This window comes from Anser cygnoides, chromosome 2 (assembly GCF_040182565.1).
Source record: "Anser cygnoides isolate HZ-2024a breed goose chromosome 2, Taihu_goose_T2T_genome, whole genome shotgun sequence".
Lineage (NCBI taxonomy): Eukaryota > Metazoa > Chordata > Aves > Anseriformes > Anatidae > Anser > Anser cygnoides.
Window position 1 is genome coordinate 87,576,584 of NC_089874.1, and position 23,986 is coordinate 87,600,569.

The following is a 23,986-nucleotide window of genomic DNA, read 5'->3' on the forward strand; positions in this document are numbered from 1 at the left end:
ACCTACAATGTTCCTCTAATTGCAAATCCTATTGGTGTGCAAGAAAATGTAGGCACTTTAATTCCTTAAAAGGCTTTTGGTCATATCAACCTAGAAATGGTACAACCTGTTCTCACTCCCAGTGAAGTCAGAACAATCTTTGCCAAGTATTTGCTCTTGACCAAAACTTCAAAAATGTTTATAGATGCTCTTGTTGCATCTAGCAGGGAAGAAAAATCCTGTTGAGTTAGCCACGTGAAGGCTCTTCCTGGTACTGTGCTGTAAAGAATGTCCAGACATTCCCCATCCCAGCTTCATGCCTGCTGACCCTGGGAACATCAGCCGTTAAATGTTGAATAGAAGTATTTGGAAACTATGTTAGTCTTGTAATTTCCTCAGATGTTGAGAAATAAAATTATATAAACAGCCGTATTGTATCAGTTCAAATTTCTTTTGGTCACAGCAGCAGATTGAAAGCAAATGGTCACAAAAAACTTTTCCAAATGATGTGCATTTTGCCTCAAACTGTAGCACATCTCTTCCCTCTTTAACAACAACAACAACAACAAAAAACACACCACCACCACCAAAAAAAAAAAACCTAACAGTTTGAGTAGTTTAGAAAACCAATAGTTAATACACCTAGACCAAACCTGAGTTACTACTCTGAACTTCCTGAACCAGCAAAAAGGTGACAAAACTTACCATCTGTATTTTGGAGCTGCTCTCCGCTTAGTTCCTCTAAGTGAGGTTGCTTACTGAGACCACTTCTCTTTAAAAAGATTGTCTACATGTGGCTATCCTATACAAAAATCTCGGCCTTGTTGTCCCTGCCTCTTACAGTGGTGCCTCACAAATCAGAAGAAGGGAAATCAGGGAGAACAAAGATGATGATAGAACGTATTTATTTGCTGGTCTTTCATTATACTTTGGGCATACATGTTTGCTTTGTTGCTGTAGTTTCAGAAAAATAATATATCTAATAAAAAAAGGTGTAGGGCACATATTTCTTAGTGTATGGAAAGCAGGAGGTTCTGAGGGTTTCACTATTCAGACATAAGAGACAGTTTAGGGAATGCAGGCTTCAGTAGATCTTCTCAGGGAGCTGCTTGCTTCCACATACAGCAGTTACAATGTTGCATTTGCTTCTGTGCCATGGAGAAATTGGTTCATAAAACCCTTCCAGAACGTGATGCTAATGAATAGATATATTTATTTATTTTTTGCTAGATGATTGATCATGCCACAAACAGAAGCTGCCAATCACCTACAATGTCCAGTGCCTGCTTGCTTTGGGCTGCAGTTGGATGAAAATGCTATTTTTTGACTCCTTTTTTTTTGTTGAGATCATGCAAGTCCACCCCCCCCCCCCCCCCCCCCCCATCCCCCCCCCCCCCCCCTTGTTGACTGAGTCTTGTTTTTAACACTTTCTTTTTGGTAACAGAAGGAACTGTTTATCAGAATAAAGACAACAGCACTAGCCATGTAGTTCTTATGTATTTTTGGTCTGCTTCACTCTTGTCTTTTTAATTAGATTGTCTGTCCACAGCTGCCAAAACCAATTGAAATCTGTCACTTTAATGCAAATTAATGGTTTTGTTGTGCTACAACTACTTTAAAAATTTCAGCCTTTAAAGTCTTTGTAAACATATGGCTGATGAAGAAAGCAACAGTGACCAGCCTTATTTTGATATGTAGGTTGGTGCACATACTTACCCCTTCACAGGCCCCCACTTTCTGCTCTGAATAGAGGAAGTCCATTAGAGATGAGGTACTTCAAGGTGCGTACACATTATAGTCTCGGTCTCCTTTTTGTGTCTTCTGGTAGTATTTAAAGCACAATGATGGACTTACAAGGTTAACTTAATTTCAGTTTCTTTAATCTAGCACGGTCTCTTGTATGAACTCCAAATCTCCTTATGTAGAAAAAATAAAACCTCGGTAATCTCAGTGGAGCTGGGATAACTGGAAAAAAAAAAAAAACAACACAATGGTTCTTGCTCTTTGACAGTATGGCTGAACATCTCTCCTCCTGCTAAGTCTTTCGGAAGGAGGCTTGACTTCTGAAACTTTGGGTTTGGAGAATCAAATTCTGAGTTCCTGGAGCTGACTCAGGCTTGGTGTTCTGTGCTTTAGAGCAGTCTCCTTCACCTATTCATTTGTCCAGCCAAAACTACAAATAATTAACCCACAGTATTTTCAATGGAGCAGTTTTTATTAATCAAAATACAAAGAAAATCAATTAAAACATTTTGAATACAATGGATCTGATTTAAATAATGTTGATAATTACAACTGTTTCAGGCTATGGAAAGCAATATTAAATGAATTTAATAATTCAACTCATACCCAACATCTGATGTTAGCAGAAAGCTAAGGGCAAGAAGTCAAACACTCAAGTGTTAGGTAGCACTAGAATTAGGATCACCCAGCGCATATTAATTCTACCTTCCTGTGACACTGCTGCTTCCTACTTTCTCTCATTGAGGAATGACAGCTTCCTGACAAAGCCATTATGTGGTTTGACTTATGCAGATTTTAACGGAAGAAGAACATATAATAGGAAATGGCTGTACACTGTTAAATGGACTGGCTGCGATGAACAGATGCACTATACTTTTCTAACGAAGTTCTCAACCACTTAGGAAGTGATGGGATGCCTTTGTTCTGAGCATCACTTTGGGACAGAGGCTGCATAAAGGCTACAAGTACAGCTGCAGAGAGTTTAGTTCAATGCGGATCTTGCACAGTGGTGGTGTTGTGTCACTGGACCTGTGGTCTGTTCTTCGTGTTGCTGATAGGTGACTTTTGAAAAACATCAGAAAATGATACATGTGCACCATATGGGAGGGATTTGGGGCAGGGATCAGATGTAAACAGGGTTATTAACAGCAGTTAATAAATGATGTGAGACCAATACCCACTGTCCGTAATTCACGGCCTGCAGCATCTGCTGTTATAAAAGACACTTGGTAGGGCAATGTCCCTTGCATATGGTTGACACTTAGATGTTTGACCTTGAACACAGACAGACAGAACAGAGCTGCTAAATCCAGAAGCGCAGCAAAAACTTTGCAGAGCTGCTTGCTGGGCTTCCTTTCAAATCTGGAATGAAGTGGGCACCTCATTACACTACTATCGCCCTATTCTGCTATGAATTAGACTAATGATGGCACAGAAGACCAGACTTTGAGGTGGATGTTTTAGTATGAAAGTAGTCAGCAAAGTAAACTCAAAAGGCTTTTTTTTTTGTGTGTATGTGTTTCTAAGTGATAAGCATTAATTAGCTTGAATTTATTTTCTCTTTTGTCTTTGCCTAACGGTATTTCTATAGAAACTTTCAAATTGTTAGGCATTGTGTTTTAACAGTTCCAGGCTAAAAAGACTGGTTGCAAATCATACAATCGAGTTTATTTTTATTTATTTATTTATTTTTTCCTTACAAGCAACTGAACAGAGTGTAGGAGCAAGAGTGGAAAATATCATTAGGATTGGACCTGTAACCTCCATTTCTGCTGTCCCGTTCCACACAGCGCTCCTAATTGCCTGCCGCTCACTGCTTGTTTGGTGTGCTTTCATGGGGTAAATCAGATTTAGGGCTATTAATGCTTCATCAGAGTGCCACAGAAATACTGCCTGAGAATGAGGGCTACACAGCTGGTTTAGATCTCTTCTAAAATTTGTGATGTTCTAATTCTGTGAAGGCAGGAGTTATGCCAAGTATCATCTCTACCCACACTGCCCCTAAACGACCAGCACAAAAGCCTGAAGTCTAATTAAGCTCTATATTATGTGCTTTCAACATCTGTCAGTGATAAGTTCATATGTATGTACCCCTTGTCCAAATCCCACTCGTACTGCTGGTGACATAGAAACACAGGGTTCCACTATTAATGATCATGGACCTGCAGACAGAGAGGAACCAACTAATGGATTGCTAAATTCACACCCTAGCTTGATGTAAGGAGGTGTCTTGGGCTTAAAAAATTAAGATGAAATTAAATTAACCTATATAAGAAATCTGTGCAAGGCTGAAGACAACAGAATGTATTATCATCCGAAGGAGAGGTAAAGACATACTGATATCTTTATAATGTATTAAATAAAAAAATTCCTGAATCTAGATTCAAATGTAATTGATTCTATGTAGATTTGTAACTTTTCATAAATTCAGTCCAAATTCTGGCCTATTTAAGAGACCAGAGTTATAAATATTTCCTATTATTTCTATTCCTTGCATTTCTTGATTTATCCAAGGCGTTCTTCATTTTCACCTTCGCAGGTAAGGACCTCCTCACCTTCATTCTTGCTCTTCATTTTGAACACGTCAGTTCAGAGAAGTGGCTGAAAGACAGAAAAACACAGACACAAAAAATTGTTTGACTGCAGGTATTCATTGTAAAATATTCCTCTTTTCCTAGAGATGATATGAAGGTGAATCAGGAAATGGATGGCATTTTCAGGTCACATGAGTCAGTACCTCAGAATTCATCATTTTCACCAAATATCCGACTGCTTTTAAGGACTTGAAGTTAGACGGCCCTTATTTAATGCTGATATAACAACTCCTTTAACTGCCTTATCTGTCAGAGACTTTAATGAAAAGAAAGAAGCAATTACCAAAATGAGCTCATAGAACACATTTATAAATGCAAGTGCACATTTGTTTGTTTTATAGTTGCGTTGAAAATATCACCTTAAGCATTTGTTATAAAGAGTCTTAATCATACAAATACCATGAGAAATACTGCTTTATTCTCTCTTTTGATCACAAACAGTAAATAAAAACTCATCAGAAGCACACCTAGCTCTCAAAAGTCAAGTAATTTAGAATCTCATCTCACTGTTCCTAACTCAGAGATATTACAGCTGCTAGACAGCGTAACCTTTAGATACAGCACATAATGTGAGGCAATCATCTGACAAAAACAGGAGAGAGTTTGCAACTCTGACATTTATTTCCCTGTGATTTAAAGCAAGTATTGCTACGGTGTCTTTTACTAAGACAAATAAAATTTTTGCTCAGTCTGAACTTGTCTAATGTCTGCTACTGAGAACATGCTACTAGGGATACATGGCTATAGCCTTGCCTGTCCTGCTTTTTAACAACATACTTCCCTGCTGGAACTGCCTGAGGATAGCAAATTTCAATTCGCTGGGTCACCTACTTTCCTGGGGTGGAAAAGATGTTCATGGTTTTACACATAACAACATCAGAAGCCCCTGACATTTAAATGCAGCAGAGTCACGGTGATCCAGCCGTGGAGGCTGACTTTGCCAAATGCAGGTGGGAATGCAGAGCACTCACACCGTGGAAATGCAGCTGGCCAAATGCTTTACTGTATCTCAGTGGGAAAGAAGGAAGAGACAGCAGTGTCGACCTGATGAACAGGTCTCTCAGCAAGGCTGCATAAGCGAGGTGGACTCAAGATACAGGACTGAACAGACGCTGGGTTCTTTAGAACTGGTTCGGGAGAGGGTTCACGTGTGCCATACTCCTGCTGGTCTGCTCGGGGGAGTTTGCAGTTATCGGGAGAGTTTCTTCTGAGTAGCAGATGATGTGATTGCAAAAAAAAACAAACAACAACTGGTGTTTCCAATGGAGTGAAAAAAAATAATGCAATGGCAATAAAGCCTTTGAACTCTGGTGTTGTGAAGCAAGCTGGGATTTTCACCATGATTGAAGCATAGAGCACAGCTCAAGGCTTAGTTTGAAGCTAACTCCTCCTTCCCTCTTTTTTTTTTTTTTTTTCCCTTTTAACCTAACAAACTTTGTGCTTACAGTGCCTGACTGTTTTCCTAAATGATGAAAGACAGACCTACTATTCAAGGTGCTCTTGATGAGTAGTGTGGAGACAGGCCTTCCTTTACACTGTGGCTTTCCTACCTGAACAGATGGAAATCCACCCCCTTTGCTGCTTTCTAACGCTCCTTATATCCTGGCACCACAGGGAGGAGCTGAAACCTGGCTTCCCACCAAGCTGGACGAAAGCCTGAAGGTGCTGTGCAGCCTTTCCTCTTCCAACTGCACTATCTGACTTCATGCTGCCACCCTGTAACATCCAAGGCTCTCTTTTCTTGTAAGCAAGGATCAAGAATTAGTGTCAGCAAGAAATATAATGGCAGGAAAATAGAGGGCAAAGGAGGAGGAGGTCCATACTGGAAGGAAGGCTGGATGGAACTGGGACTTGGTCCTGTGAAGGTTTTTTTCTTCCTTAGATCATACAGCAGCTGCTTCTTTCTTCCCTATACTCAGCATAAGACATCTGGATTACAATAGGGTATCCTTTCATATTTTGGGTGTAGTAGCACATAGAGGCTTAGCCTGGGACTGAGACACCACAGTGCAGGGTACTTGTACAGACACCATCCAAAGAACTAGCTCCTGATTGCATGGGTTTATTGTAATTATAGTATGTCTGGGGATTGTTTTGCCTAAAATTGCTTGTCATGCTCTCTCAACTCATCTGATTTAACTCTGCACTTAGACATAGAGTTTAAATTATGTTACATTTGGTAGCTTTAGTTCAACTATGGTTGATCTCGTGACCAGTTTCATACATCTTAGATCTTTGACCATGAGCTTCTCAAAGTAAAATCAAGTGGCATATCATTAATCATTGACTTCACCGTTGCTCTTGCCTGAGGTTGGTGGTTAGTTATAAAGCACATGACTTAAAACCTCTGGAGCTGATATAAAGTACGATTTCAATGTAGTTTTTCTTAGGTCAGACTGTATATCATTAACCAGGTATCATACTATAGCTATAAAAGTCTCCTATTTATTTATTTATTGTTTTAACATGCGTACCCATTCTTTCATAGCCAAACTGCAGAGGGATTTTTAGGGGCTAAAGTATGCAAGTATGCATCACTCCAGAATGCTATTTATTTGTTTATTTATTTATTTATTTATTTCTGGCAGTGGGTTTTGCCTACACTGTCCCTACCTTTCATTGCTGAAGTACTGATATATATATATCAGTATATATATATACTGATATATATAACATATATATATTATGATATTATATATATTTCTTTCAGCAGTTAGAAGAACAAACGTATCTCCTATTTAAAAAGAAAAAGTCTAAAGCTATTGTAATAGATGAAGACATAGACAAAACATGAGACTTTCTGATGTCGACAGACATCTTGAAAAACAATGGGGTATGTATATGAATCATCCTATATCTGCAGTTACTTGGATAGCACTTTTCAGTTGTTTAATGGATTCTTAGAAATATTTTCTAGAGATGAGGAAATTTCACAGGAAAGTGATGCTGCATAAATATGCGTTACATTGCTGCCTTACAGAACAGTATCGTTACAACTAAAGAAACATCCTTGACTCTCAGGGTTATATGACTGTGATGGAAAAAAATTTTGGCCTTTGGTATTTTTTGTGCCTTTTTTTCTTTCATACCAAGAAACAATCAGTAAGGATGTTCCAAATTCCTGAGCTTCATTTTTAATAGTAATTACAAACTTTCATTAACATTTCTCCTTGAAAAAGTTTCTTTTATCATGTAGCCAAAGTTGCATTCTCTCCTGAGCTGGATGTTTCAAGCTCTTTGGCTTTGCAACATTTTGGCGTGCAGATAAGTTTTGACTCTAACTGTTTTAATTAAGTATACTTTCATGGGATTACTCTAGCATGGATCAATTCCACGTTTTTGTTTGTTTTAATAAACTCTCACTGCTTTTAGCCGTCTAAATGGAGGTCTCGCTGCAAACAGCACAAGCCAGTTTGTGCTGCGGTTCGTAGCAGAAACATGCAAATGCTGCCATGAAAGAGAGGAGGAAATAAAAAAAGAAAGAAAAAAAAAAAAAAGCTTTGATGGCATTCATTAAAACATACGGACGAACGAAAACAACCCTGAGCCTTAATACAGATGTGCGGGCTGCACCGAAAGGCACGCAGCGGGAGCTCAGCCACGTACCTGGGGAAGATGCCTCGGTGCCACGTCTCCCCGGCCCGTCCACGCCGCCGGCCCTCTCCGGCACCCTGTGGGGCTGACACGTCGCTCTGTGCTCCAGGGGAAGGGGCGGAGAAACCATCTAATTCTTCCCAAAAATGCCCCGGAGGGGCCGGGGCTCCCGCTGCCCACGGGCTCCCCGACCCCCGGGGTCCGGGGCAGAGCTGGGGGGGGGGTCCCGCACCCCTGGCTCCCCTTCACTTCTCCCTGCAGCGCTTCCCCCGGAGCCCCTTGGGGCTGGGAGCCCCCCTAGGAACCCAGCACCCCCGGAGCTGCCCCTGTCGGGGCGAGCCAAATCCCTGCCCTCCCCTCACCGCCAGCGTTTGCTGCGCTTTGCTCTGGGGCGCCCCTGCTCTCAGACCCGACCGCAGGGAGCAGCCTCGGGGCATGCTTTTTTGAGCTGCGGTAAGTGCAAGGGAAATAAATAAATAAATAAAAATAAAAACGCAGAAACCGAACCCCAAGCGCAAACATTTCGCTCAACCGGTTGCAACTTCTCGGCTGGCCCGGAGGGGGGAGCAGGGGGAGGGAGGGGGGGGAGCGGTGCGGGGGCTCCGTGCCCGGGGCAAGGCGGGGAGCGGGGGGACGGGGAGGGACGGGGGGCGGCCTCAGCATCATCTCCCCCCGGGGCTGCCGCTGCTCCGCCCCGCCGAGGGGCGCTGGGGGTGCGGCGGCCGCGCCTCGAACTTGGTGGGGGCGAGCGGGGAGAGGCTGCGGCCATGGCGCCGTGAAGCGGTGGCGGCGCCGCGCCGGGGAGCGGGGCACGGCGCGGCGGTGGTGGTGGTCGGCACGGCGCTGCCCTACGGTGCCTGCAGGTAAATCCCCTCCCCAGCCGCCCACCCGGCCCCCTTCGCTCCCTATCCCCCCCCGGTGCGGAGCTCGGGGAAGGGGCGCGGGGATGCTTTGGCGCATCCCCCCAAAACCCCGTCCGTCCCTGGTGCCGGCAGCGGGACCCCCAGGAGTGGTTGCACGGGAGCCCCTCGCTTTGCCGGGGCGCCCCCGGGGGGCAGGAGCCCCGGGTGGGCTCTTGGGAGCCGCAGCGGCCGGTGCCGGCAGGGGGAGCCGGGGGCCAGGCGGAGAGGCGCTGGCGGGGAGCGGAGCCCCCCCGGCACCCGGCTTTCCCCGGGCACTGCCCAGCGCAGCTCCCCCCTAAGCCCCAGGAGGAGCAGGGTTCCCCCTAAAGGCTGCGCTGGTTTTGTCCCGGAGAAGGAAAACGGGGCCGAGCGGGGCGCCCCCGGACTTTTATCCCCCTGGGGTGTCCCTCGGTACTTGTGTTCGGCTGGCGAGGCTCCGGTCCGGGGCGGACCTGAATTTTGGCACTTGGCGAAGTGCAGCCTCGGAGTTGGCGTTCCCCAACCGCGCAGGAGGCGCCCCGGTGCGCTCTATCGCTCTTTAATTTCGCGAGGATTGCTCCACCGGATTACTCCAGCGGGTAAATGACAGCTGTCAGGCTTTGTCGTGTCTGTCCGGATGGAAGAGTGCGGGGCAGATTGTCGCGGCGCTAACCTCCCGGGGGGTGGGTGGGGGGGGGGGGCTGTCAGTGGCACCCGGCCCCGTAACGCACCGTGCCCTGCTGCCAGCGCCTGCACGCAAACGCGCCCTGGCAAAGAGAGAATCTGCAAGACTGCAGCCAAGGAAAGCATCCTGAAACTGAAAACTTGTTATAGTATAATAGTGTGCTTGAGCAGCCTCAGGATAATTTACAAGAGCGTGTTTTCTGAAAGCAAAATGCTTCTTTTCTAATTTTCATTTTTATCAAGACTAGGATAGTGCTAGCCCAGCCAGGGCTCTGTGAAACTAGAATAACTAGATTTTTCCTAATGGAACTTGCACTCGGGTCTTAACTGTAGCACTTTTGGCATCTTCGGGCTGGTAGGTAAGTAAGGCTCTGACACAATTTAGAAAAGTTTGATTAACTAAGAGTCGTTGAACTCGGTGATGTCATGTCTTTGCACGGAGGGACTAATGGGTACTCGATCAAAAGCACGTTGCTGTTTGTAAAGGCTAAGATATGGCCTTAAGTGCTCAGTCTGGTGAGAGAGATTTTTGGTAGCCTGCTGTATTTTGTGCTGTGTTCCTACCTTCCTGGCCAGCATTTAACTTCATTACGCTTACTAATGGGTTCATCTTGATTCCTCATTTTAATGTTGAACAGCTGCGAGAGGTCCCGCTGAGAGCAAAGGCTTGGCTCCGGAGGGTGGCAGTTTATAAACACAAAATACTGTTTTGAACTAAGTAGTGTAAATGCGTGCTTTTAAGTTGTATCCTACCTTCCTTAGGATGTTGCAACAGAGTTTTGTTTTGACTGAGAAAGCTGAAGGCATTGATATCAGTAGTGTCTTATTGCTTTTAATCTTTAACCAGTGCTGTTTTCTTAAAATATTTGCAAGTAGTAGGAGTGCTTGTGCACTTTGTAATGATCCATAAACTTTGGTTATAGCAGGTTTGTTGTGCTGATTTCCTGTTGGGCAGGCATGCAGAGGGTGGTAACTATCTATTCCTGCTGTTTTCAGAAGGAAAAAACCTTGGTTTTGGTGGTGGTATTTTTTTCCCTCCCACAGGCAGCTCATGGAAACCACGTGGATTTTAACTTGTGTTGATGTAGTCCTATACACGTACAGGACTACCACTGAATGAAGTTCATTACTTTCCAGTGAGTAAACTATTTATTACAAGCCGTAAATCACAGAAATACGACTGAAGCCTCCTGCAAACTTTATTCTCTGTGTCAGAAGTTGTGTGAAGGAATTCAGCGCAGGAACAGCTGAGTGCCTGGGCGAGCAGGGGCAGACCCTGTCCGTGCTCTATGATTCGAGGGTTGCCTCGTTGGGCGCTGCCAGGGCTCATTTCTGTGCTGTCGGATGACACGTAAGTGGCTAACTGATAGTGCTATCAGTTTCTTGGAGGTGTGTACTGCCAGTTGCTACTAGGGGTGTGTGTGCAATCTGATTCCGTGTTACTTAGCGTGAGGCAGTACCTCGTAATTAGTTAATATGTGTAACGACTGAATTCTGAATAGCAGTGATATGAGACGTAGCTGTAGGTTTAACATCTGGTTTATGAAATTTTGATATCATCTCAATACCTGGTAATACATGCTCTGAAGTTGCTATAGCTTCTGAGATAAATTAGTATTGCTGCTGCTGTAATTATGAGAAGCAGCATTGAGGAAGTTCTAATGTTCTGTGACATGGTTTTATGGAGATCTTTATTGGGAGTTCTTGTCAACGCTAAATTTTCTCCAAATTATTGTTAATCAGTCTGTTTCTCTTCATTATCATCTTTTTATCCTCTTTTGCATGTGTACACGTTCCTCGTTGAAGTTACAAACTAGACATTTGGTCTCACCTAATGTGTGTGGTAAAACTGTAGCTGACTCAAAATAATAGCTTGTCTTTTTATCAAACAATTTTCAAACAAACCCTTCTGTGATATGTAGCTTTTGTAAACTGTTTCTGGTAGGCTAGTTTTAATTTGGAGGCTGCAGCACTGCAGCTGTGACCTGTAAAAGACAGGTGGCAGTCTGCTCTCTGTAATTCCTCCAGAAACCTGCTGAATTTCACAGCTTGAATCGTGCAGGTTAGGTATAGTTTGCTGTTAAAGCTGTTGCTGCTAAAACAGCGAACTGTTTTCGTAAAAGACTGGGGATTTTATTTTAGTTTGCTTCATAAGTGTGTCGAATTATTTGTTTAAGAACTTTGCCAGGTTGCATTGAAGTATAGCGCATTTGACTAACATTTGTCAGGAAGATAGCAAATGTAAACCAAGTTAATGACCGCAAAACTGCAGCCTAATTAGTGTCTTGCTCTTGATTTTGCTAGAAATGTATGTTCCAAAGTATAAGGCATGTAAATCTATTGCTGTTTGGTGGATTTGTTCATGTATTTGTTCTCAAATTTGCCTCTTCTCCGAGGTGCTTTGACACAGTCCAGCTGTTTGCTGCATAAATCAATTCTGTCTCTATACTCATTATTTTTGTGTAAATACATTAATAAAATCGGGGACCACTTCGAAAGAAAGCTGTATTTGTTTTCCAAAGCATATTAGGAAATCAGGTAACTTCAGAAAGGAGCTGATGTTTGTCGGTGGTGGTAGCAGAATGCTGGAATTGGCATAAAATCTGCATTGAGGCCTTTGCAGATGAAATTTTTGAGTTTCACTCAAATTTCAAAACCATCTTTTTGAAGGTTATCTTTTCAAAGAGTTTGATTTATTTTAGCAGACTTTTAAGTTTTGTGTAACAAGTCAGCTGCACTGTCACTTCCAAACTTATCTCTGTTGAGCTCATCAGTGTTATTAAATTTCTGTGTAATAACAAAATGGTACAGATTTTCACTACTCCCATTTTTGAAATCAGGACATCTCTCTGAGCTCCAGTATACCTTGGAGTTGTTGGATCTTCCGTTACTGAAAGAACTGGTCAGTATTTTCATGACTGGAGTTTCTACCAACCCAATAATGTAATGGAATTTTTTTCACTTGGAGGACATTGATTGAATAGCTGTGAATCTTTGGCATATATCTTACTGATTTTGAACGCATTGCTAGACGAACAGTAACATGCAACTCGTTAGCAGTATTTGGTTTAGGAGAAGCTTACAGAAACTATAACTTTAAGAAAGCTGAAATGCAGCCTGTTGCTGTCCTGTGTCTCTGTAATGTTGGGGATGCTTTCTGAGGCTTTACAAAATAGACTCCAACTCATTCACTGGGTGTATGTGATGGCTGCAGGGTTGGTTTACAATGCAAGTTGGATGTCTTGAAGAAATACTGCAAATTGTGGAGTTTTCCCACTTTCTTTTCCCTACGCCTTCTCTGAATGTCACCATTGAGCTCCTTTCTCTGCTTTTCTCTAGGTAGAAGATCAGAGCACCACTGAAATGTGCTTTCAGATTAGAATTAGCTGTAACTGTGAATCAGGAACAATCACTAAATTTAACAAAAAGTCTGGTATAGCTAGAGAGAAAGTACTTTAATAATTTTGGGCTCAGTTCTTCTTGCCTAAAGTACCGTTGTTGCTGAATCACTTGTTTCTATTGCTGGGGAACTCTACAGGTAAAGGTATGTGAATGAATATTTGTCCTGTAGTTTTAAAAAAATAATCAGGCAGTTTTTATGCTTGAAAAAACAGAGCACAGAACCTCAGAAACTCCTTTTTTTTTTTTTTTTTTTCTTCTTCATAATCTGGATCATTTCATAATCTGGATCATTTCAGTGATATGTTTTTAATGGAAGTCCACTAGCATTTGCATTGGCCCCAATGATTATGAAGCTTACTGTATGACCTCTGCTGAAATGGCCTGGTGTGGGAGTAGGCGTACAGGATGGAGCCCTTTCTGTTGACCTTGTCCAATAGAAGTGCAATTGGACCAATGTTGAATACTGAGGAAAACTCCTGGCCTCGCCAGTTACGAGAGGATACATCGTGTATTACCTTGTGTGTCCTTCTTTACTAAGTCAGAGTCAAAACTGAAGGCTGTGGGAAGATATTGCATTTTGTGCATAGTCAATGGCTGCTCTTTTCTGTGATGGGCTTCCTGGCAGGTTCTTCAAAAAACACCAGTGCATCTGGGCTGGTGTGTCCCTTAATCTGGGTTCTGTTATTGATGTTCTCATCTGTTATACCTTGTTCTGCTTCTTACGCTGAACTCACAGTAAGGTTATGTGGTTATTTTATTGGATTACTATCAAAAACAATGGTGGTGGTAGGATTCTAATTTTCATCTAGCTTCTTTCACTCCAGTCTGTACTTTTCCTTGCTCACTTTTTCTAAGCATTTTTTTTTTCCTAAGCAATGATATCAAAATATTAAATAAGAATGTTTAGGAGAAAGTAAGTGTGCAAAATAATAGTAAAATCACTATTAGCATCTGATGCTGTATTGACCAGTGTTGCACTGTGGGACCAATAGTGTAGCCAACAGATAGGATTTCAGCTTTGGAAAGGAACAGAGAGGGCTGTTTTCTGACAGTGCTCTTCAAGGCATATCATCCTGTGGTAGGCTAGGCATCTGAACAGTCAGGCTTATGAACTAGCTGTGAAGCTGAAGTAGCTAAAGTTGGTGTGGGTAGTGTTGGTGTCTATTGTACCTGTTTCTGATGCTGTAAATCCACATCCTCTCTTGCTTGCTAAAATACTTAGAGAAAACAAACAAACAAACAAAAAATCAACAACAACAGAAAACTTTTTGTCTTCTAATGAAAGCTTCTTCTTGTGACCTGGCGGTCCTTGAGTGCTGTGTTCCCCAAGGGCAGGCAGTTATAGGTAGAGAATACTCTCAGTAAGAGAGTTTTGTTGTAGTTTGTCATTCTTTGCTATTCTGCGTCTTTATGTCGCTCAGTTGTCTACTGGGTCCTTTTAGTTGTGCTGAAGTAACTCTTTGTGTGGATCTGTACTGTAAGCAATATTAGGGAATGGATCCTCTTAAAAATGTTTTATTTTTTTCCTCTTTCAAGTACCCATGGCTGCTGATCTCAGTAAGGCCCCATAGGCTCTGATCTCAGCATGACTGAGGGTGGGGAATGAATATTGCCATAGGAGAAAGGAGGGGAGAGGAAAACCGGGTATGTGGATAAAAAATTACGATTAGTTCCTCAAATAACAATGAAATTTAGGACTGGTAGAAGAATTCTGGGAGATTTTGCCTCAGTCATTTAAAGTGTATTGATATAGCCTTGTTTTACACTATTTTTATATGATGCTACAGGCTCTCTTGTGCAGATTGCAAATGGACTGAGACCCAGACATATGCTGGTCTTCACCAGGAGTCTAAATTCATCTGCTGAGGACTGAGGTATCTGAGATGCAATGCCTCATTGCATTGCCCTTGAATGTGTCAGGAAAAGGAGAAATTCAGGGTAATAACCTGTTAAAAACTGGAGCTCAGTCTTCCAGAGCTTGTCTGTCAGACCTTACTCTGTTGAAAAATGATAATGGATTCTGCTGGAATTGGTAGCATAAAACGACATAACTGTTCTGAAAATCTACTTTGATTTGCCAAAGGCATGAGGTCATGCATACAGATTTAGGGATGTGTGATTGGTGAAGAAGTTAGAGTTTGTGAGGAGAAAAGCTTCTTTTGATGGATGTGGGTATGAGTCCCAAAATGCCATTAACGTGAGCCCTGGAGACTTGTTGTAAAGATTGGTCAGGGTCTACAGGCTCACCTGAACTGTCCAATAGAATTGCAAAACTTTCCAAATGATCTTCTGTTGCTTTTGTGTCTGCATAAACTTTGACTCCCTACCTGAAGAACTAGATATGACTTCAAAATTGAACATAAAGCAGTGCACCCTGGGCATCATCCTTTGTCTGGCAGTAATCAAAAAAAAAAAAAAAAAAAAAAAAAGGTAGCTAGCAACAATAGCAAAAAGCGAGACCTAGGTTCTACATCAGAATCACTGTTCTTTTTGTGGTGCTTGTCTGTTGTTTTAAACTAAATTTACGTTCTGGGTGGAGGGGCTCATTTTCTTCCTTCAGTTATCTTCTCTACAAGTGAGTTTGCAACTAGCTTTTGGAATAAAATGCCATTTTTGCTCTCATCTATAATTGGCAGGAAAAATTGTTCTGCAAATTTATTTAAACTGAAGGCCAAGGAAATCAGCATCAGGGTTTGAAGAAAAACAGTCTTGAACTACAGGTAAACACTTAATTCTGATATTTGACTCGAGTCTTTGTATTTCTCTCTCAAACCTAAAATCATGAAGTGCTCTGAAAATAACTTGAGCAATGTATTATTTTTCCTTTGAATACCTATATGAACACATTGTCCACAGTGGTCTGTCTGCCTCTCAGGAAACACGTATTAGTCTTTTTATAGGATGAATGCTGACAAAGCTTGTTCTTGAATTTCAACTGCAGAGGTGCTGTACTGTAATTTTTTTTAGAAGTTTCTTTTTTTTTTTTTTTTAAAGTACTACTTTGTAGGGATATATTACTAACACTTTAATACAAGGAGATGCAGTATTTTCATAACTTCAGATATAGGGAGTTCAGTTTGTTTGTAAAGAACTATTCATGAGGTCGACTTACCATTTTGATGTATTGTGAATTATTTGCTGTAATCAGACTTGGTTCATAATTGCACGTCAAATTGTTAAATTTGTAGATTTGACATTCCCCATGTAAAAGTACATTATAATAGACTTTTTTTTTCCTGTTACTCTCAGTAATCTTGACTTTAGTGAGCTCTGAATTGTTAGCAATGCCAATGCTGACAATTTTGAAATTGGCATTTGAAATTCAACAGTTGACGCCACAGCTGTTCTGTGCTCTCTGTGCATGCTGACACCTTCAAAGATGTATCTGTAGCAATAGATCAGGTCTAGAAAACTTGATTAGAAATGAAACCTGAGGATTTAGAGATTTTTGGTTTTAACCAGCAGATCTCGTTCACTTTTTGAAATCTTGTCTTTCCTTACCTTCTTTCCTCATTGTGGGAGGTGTTGCTCTGTGGCATGTTTGAGTCCCTTGTTTCCTTCTTGCTTATTTGATGACTAAAACTTTCCAAGCCTTATAAGAAGTCATGGATAATGTGTTGAATGTTCTTGCTTCTACGTAAGGAAAAAAATTTTCCACAAATCAGTCTTCATATGAAGAGCAGTATTTCTGTGAATGTTTATATTAACCTACAGATAGATGATAAGTGATATGAGTGATCTTAGGAAAAATTGTTTGGCTGTTTCTGAATGTTGTTGGATGTTAAGTACTTTTAATCCCACCCTGCATCTCAAGACATTAAGAAGAGAAAAAACATTCAAGTTCGTGATAGTATCTGAGTCGATTTCCATCACTGTATAACTAGTCCTACAACTATTAGGTTTATGTGAGCTGAAATGCTTACACGAAACATACTTCTATGACTGAGTCACAAGGATTTGAGTTAACAAGACTTAGTATTATGTTGTTCAAGTTTACGTATCATACTGTGACTGAAAATAATTTGGGAGTGTTATTGTAGCAACTGACTGGGAAAGAAGTGATGACCAAGCCTGGTTGATAATCTCTTCAGCCTTAGCAATGGTACCTGGTGTGTGAATAAGCCATTAGTGTCTTCTGAAATGTCTTGTATAGCTTCTTTTTGCAGCAGTAGTTGCCAAGGTGTACTCACCATTATAACAGTACTTAGGGTGATTACTGTATTTTTTTTCTCTTGGTCCCAAGAGCACTTTCTCAGCCAGAGAAAGCTGTTGCATCGATTTACCATTATTGTTTTTTCTGGTGGTAGGCCTGGCTGTTCAAAAATGAATGGAGATGTTTCTTTCTTGCCCCAAGGTGTCTGCTGTTGGACTCGCCGTTCATGCAAGGAAGTCTGTACTTGCTTGTGTAAAGTGACCACTTCCAGTGAATTCAAGTGCACTTCAGAACATGAAGTGAAGTGTGGGATACACTCTGTGCAGAACTGTTGAAGTAAAAATAAAATTTCTGGTGCCTTATGCAGTGTTTTATGAGTTAAGCTGGAGACATTAGCTAGCTGCCCTTCCTCTAGCATTTCTGTTGACCAGAAGCTGCCTGTGTCTTTCAGCTGATTTGTTTGATTTGCCCAAGACTGAAACATCAAAGGAAGATTAAGTATAATGCATCCATATAGCAAAATTAGAGAGTTGTTAGGTACTTTAAAAACATGAAAAATATATTTTAATAAACCTAGGGTATAATAAGCAAAACTCATTTGAGCAATAACTTTTGTGTAGTAAATATTGTGTAGTAATTATTGGATGGAGCTTGATGTCCAGAATTATTCTAGTTAGATGACTGGATTGTAATAGTGCTGCCTTCTGACAGTAAAACTTCTCTATGGTGTATAAACTTTATGTTAATTATAAAATGTATCTGTGACATTAGTAGTTTCTTAAAGAAATGTTTGCCAAAAACATTTGTAGTTGTTTTCTGTCTTATTGTATGCATGGTCAAAATTAACCTTGTTTTCCAGTTCCTATATGTATAGTCTGCGTTTCTGTGTGTACATGTTATCTCTACATACACACGCATGCACCCTCCTTGTCCAAAATTTTATGGTCTATTCCAGTTTGTCACAAAGTAGTCTTGGCTAGATTGTATACCCCCATTGTTTCTTGACTCAAAATGCTGCAGTAGCATCCCAGACAAAAGCAAACAATAGTGGAAGGACAGACAAGCTTGTCTGAAGGAAAGAACTGGTCAGCTTCAGTCCAGTGGCTAGTGCACAAGACTATGCCAGAAGACAAAGTGAATTGAAATAGAGATCAGAACGCTGCTCTGATAGTTTTAGTCTGAGGTCTGAAGAGCTCATCTCTTTGAAGAGCAAAGAAATGTTGGCATCAAATATTGATTATGTGTACTATCTAAAATTCATAAACTTTTCTCTGGCAAGCTGGAGTGCAGGGAAGAATGGAGTAACTTTAGTTTAACAGTAAGGGGAAAAATGAACAAAAGAAATGTAATTTAAATTAATACTTCACAATGGCTATCGTGAGATCTTTTAAAGGCAAAGGTCAAGATGTGATTTGGCTGGATTTAGAAGATATTAGTGAAACAGTAGGATTCTGGTAAATTATGAAGCTGTATTAATGAACAGCTTCAGACCAGGAACATAGCCAAACTAATTGGGCTACAGTAATAAGATTGTACATAGAAGTTTGAAGTTCTGATATACTTTTTTTTTTCATGAAAACTGATAAAAACTTTTTAAGTACAAGCAATTCTCCAATTTGCCTTTGATTTGACGGTGTATATGGCCATGCATTCTTGCTGCAGGCTGTGATTAACTCCATCTATTGTGTAAGATTTAGGTACACTTATGTTTTAACTCCAAAATCCTTCAGATTATGCCACCTTCTGTTCCCTTACAACTGCAGCTGTAGTTCCAATAGTGTGATAAATAGATAGAAGTCTATTACTGGAGATAATCTGTGGCAGTATGTTGCTTTTCTAAGGTTCTCAGTTAAAGGTTAGGTGATGAGGTTGCATAATACTAATGAAGCAGGGTGGAAAATTGAGAGTTAACTTTGACACTGTTTCATGGTCCAAAGAAATTTGGAAATATATGCTCTACAGGGTTTGCTATCTAACTTCCAGTATATATTATATATTTAGCAATATTAATAAAATGAGCTTCTATGCTCTGTAGAGTTTCTTTTGCTCTGTGCATGTCTTAAGGCAAAACAATTGGAATATCCCTTGTTTTGTTTAATAATTTGGCTGAATTCTGCTAGACCTGCCATGTGTAGGACACTGCCTAATGTAAGGGAGGCCAGGGCACTTCTGCGTTCCTCTAGTAGGTAATACATGTGTAAATGCATTAATGAACTGATGATTCTCTAGATACTCAAGTGATTCTATTCTGTGTAGAAGTAAAATGGTCTGAATGGCAGTGGTGGTTTAGTTTGTTGATCCCAACCCAACTAATGCATTAAGGATGAGAGCCTGTTGTGAGTTTTGCATCTTGGTGAAATTACTTTTTTTTTCTGCTTTTGCTCTCTAGCAAGTCAGCCAAGATGGTGTCCTAGCAGGTAAAATTGTTTCTGAAAGCAAGTTCTTTGCAAGCTCAGCCTTGAATTAGAAATCAGGAGGTGTGCTGAGGATCCTGTTACCTTTGTCACATCCAAGACATGGTAGGTCACCTTTCTGGCATTCCCATAGCCCATGCTGAGTGTCTTCTGGTTGCTGGTCTCTGGACAAGCAGGAGTGACAGGAGCCTGCCTGCATCCATGCTGCTGTCTGCCTTTATCCTGCTGCTCCATGTCCTGAAGCTCAGTACAAAGAAGGGCAACTGCTGTTGGGTGTGTGTTTTTTAAATGCCTCATTTAGGGAGTAAAGATAATGAGGTAGGTAGTAGGCAAGGTGGGAGGAACAGATGGTAGAAGTAAGAGGTGGGAGCGGAAGTAGGAGAGAGGATGTGTTGGATGTGTAGGAATGGGAAGTTTCAGAAGAAACCAGAGCCAAAACTGTTGTATGAAAACAGTGTGGTGGGTGCTAGAAGGCTGGATAAGGGCAATTGCAGAATTGTGAAAGTGTTTCTTCCTTCTTTCCTCCACACAAGTGTACCCTGCGCCCCACTCAATCTCATAGCATTGCCCTGGGCTCCTCTTCAGCTTGCCCTGGCTGCTCACAGGTCCTAACTCCTTCTTGAGTAGGTCATGAAACCAGGTTGCTGCTGTGTTCACTGCTGCTATACTCCTTAAGTACTTAAAGGTATGCAATTAGCTAATGTAAGGAACTCTGTGTTAAATATCTCACATATGACTGCATGGAACTCTATGGCAGTGTCGATGTAAATAACTGGCATGCAGGAGGAGTTGCTAAATATGAATTACAGAAACTGAACCTTTAATTGGAAAACTGCGTCAGGATAACTGGAGTAATGTCACCAGCTTTGAGAATGAACACTGTTTTCATTTGCACGTTGAAGAGCTGTGGATCTATAGGGCTTTCAACTGTCCTCCAGGTATGAACTTGCCATGCAGATTGTTTTTACTTTGTGTTTCTTCTGTGAATTATTACATGTGTTGCAGTAGAACTCTATCATTTATGAGGATTATCTGAGGTTATGGACATTATGGAGGTAAACAAGTTAATTTTTAAAACTGATACGGGCCACTCTCAGTTCATGCTTTGATTTATGGGATGGCATTGGTTATCTGTTTTGGGTTCCAGAAGTCAGTGTGAAATGGCAATAACTTTTTTTAGCTCTTGGAGAGAGATCTTTGGTTCAGCATCATTCCTTTGTAACCCAGGGCCAGACTCTAAACATTCTATTCTTGAAGAGGAAGGGGAGGTGGGGTGGGAAGGCAGTTGTTTTTACTAAAGCAATTGATTAGCCAGTCCTCAGTCACCTGTGAGCTTACTATCAGCAGAAGACCTATGAAATGTTATGGTTCTGTTTGGTATGGGGTCACAGTTTAAATAGGCTGAGATAGCATTGTGGACTTCTGCCTGAGATTTATTAATTATGGTAAATATAGAACACATAATGTTTGCTTAAATTATCTATAGTACAAAGCATACTTGTAGATAATAGTAAAAATTGCAGTATAGCTTTTTTTATTCCACTGTCAGCGTGTCCAGACCTTCCCCCTCCCACCCTGTGTCTTTAAATATCGTTTTGAAAATCTTTCAAAGGTAGTTTTATTAACTTAACATAGTGCAGATGTCTCTAGCTGTGAAGAATAAGTCACAATGAGTTGTAGTGCTGTGTCAAAAATATCATTAAGAGGCTTAGAACAAAGGGAGCAATTAATGAACAGTCTTTATGGTGAACAAATGTCAGAGACTCCTCTAGGGCTAAGCTGCTTCTCTGCCATATTCATTAATTGCTCTTTTGAACAAAGTTGGTGTTGATGACTGGGTTTAATTAAGCATACCTGAGAAAACCCACAAAAACAGAGCAGAAGTATTAGAATGGAAAAAGTGGCCTTTAATTTAATAAATAAAGACTTTTTCCTTCTCATGGGCTTTCATGCTTCATGCAACTGTTTCTGGCTGACATTTCTTCCTAACTATTGGGATTGTCTTCATTGGAGATTTTGGCAGAAGATACGTCTTATTATTTGCTTCAGGTTGTATGTCAAATACCATGCTCGCATTTAAATCGCTGTGATTAAAAATGTATTAATCTATTATAACAGAAGACAACTTGCCGTACAGTCTGTCCACCCATTGAAATGTGTCAGGAAAGGGAAAAATTGCATGTAAGTAGGGATGTAGAAATCTTAAATCTTAATTGATAAAGCTCATCCTAAACTTGCTGCCCACATACCTTGGTTACTGTTGTCTTCTTGGGAAAGTAGACAGCAGCTCTGTAGTATAAACTCTTAAATAAAACTGTATTGTCCAATGTACTCAGTGATTTATAGGTCTAAATTGCAACGTGATAACTGGTGGTGATAACAACACCCATGTTGTTACGTGGAATATAGTGATACATTTATCACGTTTCTTTATTGTATTTATGGTTCTCACTCAGTAAGATAGAAGTAGCTGTGGTCAGTATAGTGTACACTACTGGAATAGTCTCCCTGTAAGGTGAAAGCTATTTATGATTTTTTTTTTTTGTGCATTGAACTGAAAGTTGCAACAATACATGGAGGTCTTTTCCAACCTTAATGATTCTATGATTCTAAACATTGCTATTTTGGGTTTTGGTGAGAAGGACTTCAGGGTAGGGGGCAAGAATATAAATCACAACTGTCCTGTGCTAATTATGCTCTTCTCAGATATTTATTTTGGTTTTATTCATAAGTTCTAATGTGTGTAAAGATAATCAGAATATGCAGAAGAGTTTTGTGAAAGAGGTTTGTAGTACTTTACAGTTTTGAGCCAAGTCGTAACTGGAAACTTTAATAACTTCACAGTGCCACTTTAGAAGTGGAGATGTGCCATGGGATGGACATGTCAAAACTTGGTATAAATAGCACATGCTATGGTGGCGTTCATCCAGCAGTCTAAAATTAGCGTTGTATCCTGGATATGATACCGCTGGTGGTCACAAGCACTAAACAGTATTCAGCGCCCTTGATTACTCAAGCAGATCTTAATGTATTTATTTTAAGTGTTTTATGCAAGGCTGACTTACTGTTATTACTGTTGTTCTTCACGTGGCATCAAAACGTGCAGTGTGTTTCATAGCTATTGAAACAAGGTGCTGGCCAGTGAGGTTTCCCATGGTGAGCTCCAGTCCTGTGTGAATGGAAGCCAGAGGCAGAATTCCAGCAGGCTGCAGCCGGGAGTAGAAGTAAATCCCAGTGCATTTCTGATAACATATAAACATGAACTCAATCATCAGGGTTGTGAGCAATTTGTTTCACATCATAGTATTTTACTGTTGTAGCATTACGATAGACTTTGGCCAAATAAGCTTGGGGAAAAGTGCTGTTACCTGTATTACGGGAAAGTAAGGCATGAGGGAAAACAGAACTTGGGTATTATGTTTTGATTAGTTGTTTGAATGTTTATGCAAGCTACATTAGGTTCAGATTAGGTTTATGGGGAAACTCTGTACTGGCTTTTTTTGTTTGTTTGTTATTCTTGTATTTCTTGCACTCTACTGCACCTTTCTGAAAAGACAGAGGGACAAAGACTTTTTATGGACTCCAGGCAGTAAGTTTCTTTAAAATCCATTGGAATGACCTGAAGAAATAAGACAGCATTTCCTTATGGTTTGTTTATTGAGTACAGGTGTGTGTCCTCACTCTCCTTCTTCACCCCCTCAGAGAGTGCTCATGAGCATGTGCTTCACTCTCTCAATATATATACATATGGGTGTGTGTGTGGGGGGGATGCAGGAGAGACAACAGAACTCTTGATATTCTCTTAGAGGACAAACATCTAGAAACAAAATCAGTGTTTTTTTTTTTTTATATTTTAATTATAAATCACCTAGCTTTTGCAATTCAACCAGAATATCTCAATAAATCTTATACTTCTTTATTATTATTATTATTATACTGTCTACTGGCTTTTAAATAAGGCGTGAGATTTCTGTTCTGTGCTTTCAGATTTGTCTGCAGATCTTTATTGCTTTGCTCATGCTTTTTCATTTAGTTTTACTTCTAGGAGTCTAGATAGCAGTGGCATGAGGAGGTTGAATTTTTTAGACGTAACTTTCACTGCTACAGTAAAGAGAAACCTCTTTATTAGTACAGATGTAGTGATAAAACAGGTTCAGTGTGTAAGGCAGAAGTGTAATTTGTCCAAAGATAGGTGGCAGGGCCTCTTTCTGTTTATTTGCCAAAGTAGGCCATTGGCAGACTTTGAAAGAGTGATGGGATGCGATGGGCACTTGTGTTTTGAAAGCAGAGAAAAAATGTGTTTAATAAAGGTGAGTATTCTGAAGTGATCTCATTTTTCTCTCTCTTGGCATTGTCACATAGTTTTTCAGAATGTGGGTCTTTGGGACAGTGCTCTCTTTCTTCCTTCTTCTGTCTTCATAAAGCATCCCTTGGGGAAGGGGAAGTGATTTGGAAGTATAATGCTAGCCAGCACATGTAACCTTCCTTTTCTACCACATAACAAAGGGGTGAGCTAGAAAGAACAGCTTCTCTGGTTCCTCT

The 23,986-nt window shown here is 40.8% G+C and overlaps 1 protein-coding gene, 1 long non-coding RNA gene and 1 other non-coding gene across 7 annotated transcripts in view; 1 reads left to right on the forward strand and 2 right to left on the reverse strand.

Moving 5' to 3' along the window:
* Positions 1-884: 884 nt before the first annotated feature.
* Positions 885-8,377, reverse strand: LOC125184355 (uncharacterized). The gene is made up of 3 exons (XR_010829534.1): positions 7,923-8,377; positions 1,696-4,323; positions 885-1,174 (listed from the first exon to the last, which is right to left on the reverse strand). It is a non-coding gene; the product is annotated as an uncharacterized lncRNA (long non-coding RNA).
* On the reverse strand, positions 4,413-4,481 carry LOC125184357 (small nucleolar RNA SNORD123). The gene has a single exon (XR_007168267.1). It is a non-coding gene; the product is annotated as a small nucleolar RNA SNORD123 (small nucleolar RNA).
* A 209-nt stretch (positions 8,378-8,586) lies between the features above and the next one.
* The window catches only part of SEMA5A (semaphorin 5A), a 336,661-nt gene continuing 321,261 nt past the window's right edge, over positions 8,587-23,986 (forward strand). Inside the window, exon 1 of one of the 5 annotated variants that reach the window (XM_048076435.2) lies at positions 8,587-8,773. The gene's annotated coding sequence lies outside the window, so the exon portion shown is untranslated. Of the gene's footprint in view, positions 8,774-9,114; positions 9,391-9,601; positions 9,835-10,592; positions 10,612-10,707; positions 10,827-23,986 lie in introns of those variants that run through there. The other 4 variants (XM_013182023.3, XM_013182027.3, XM_066992579.1 and 1 more) reach the window with 4 other exon arrangements.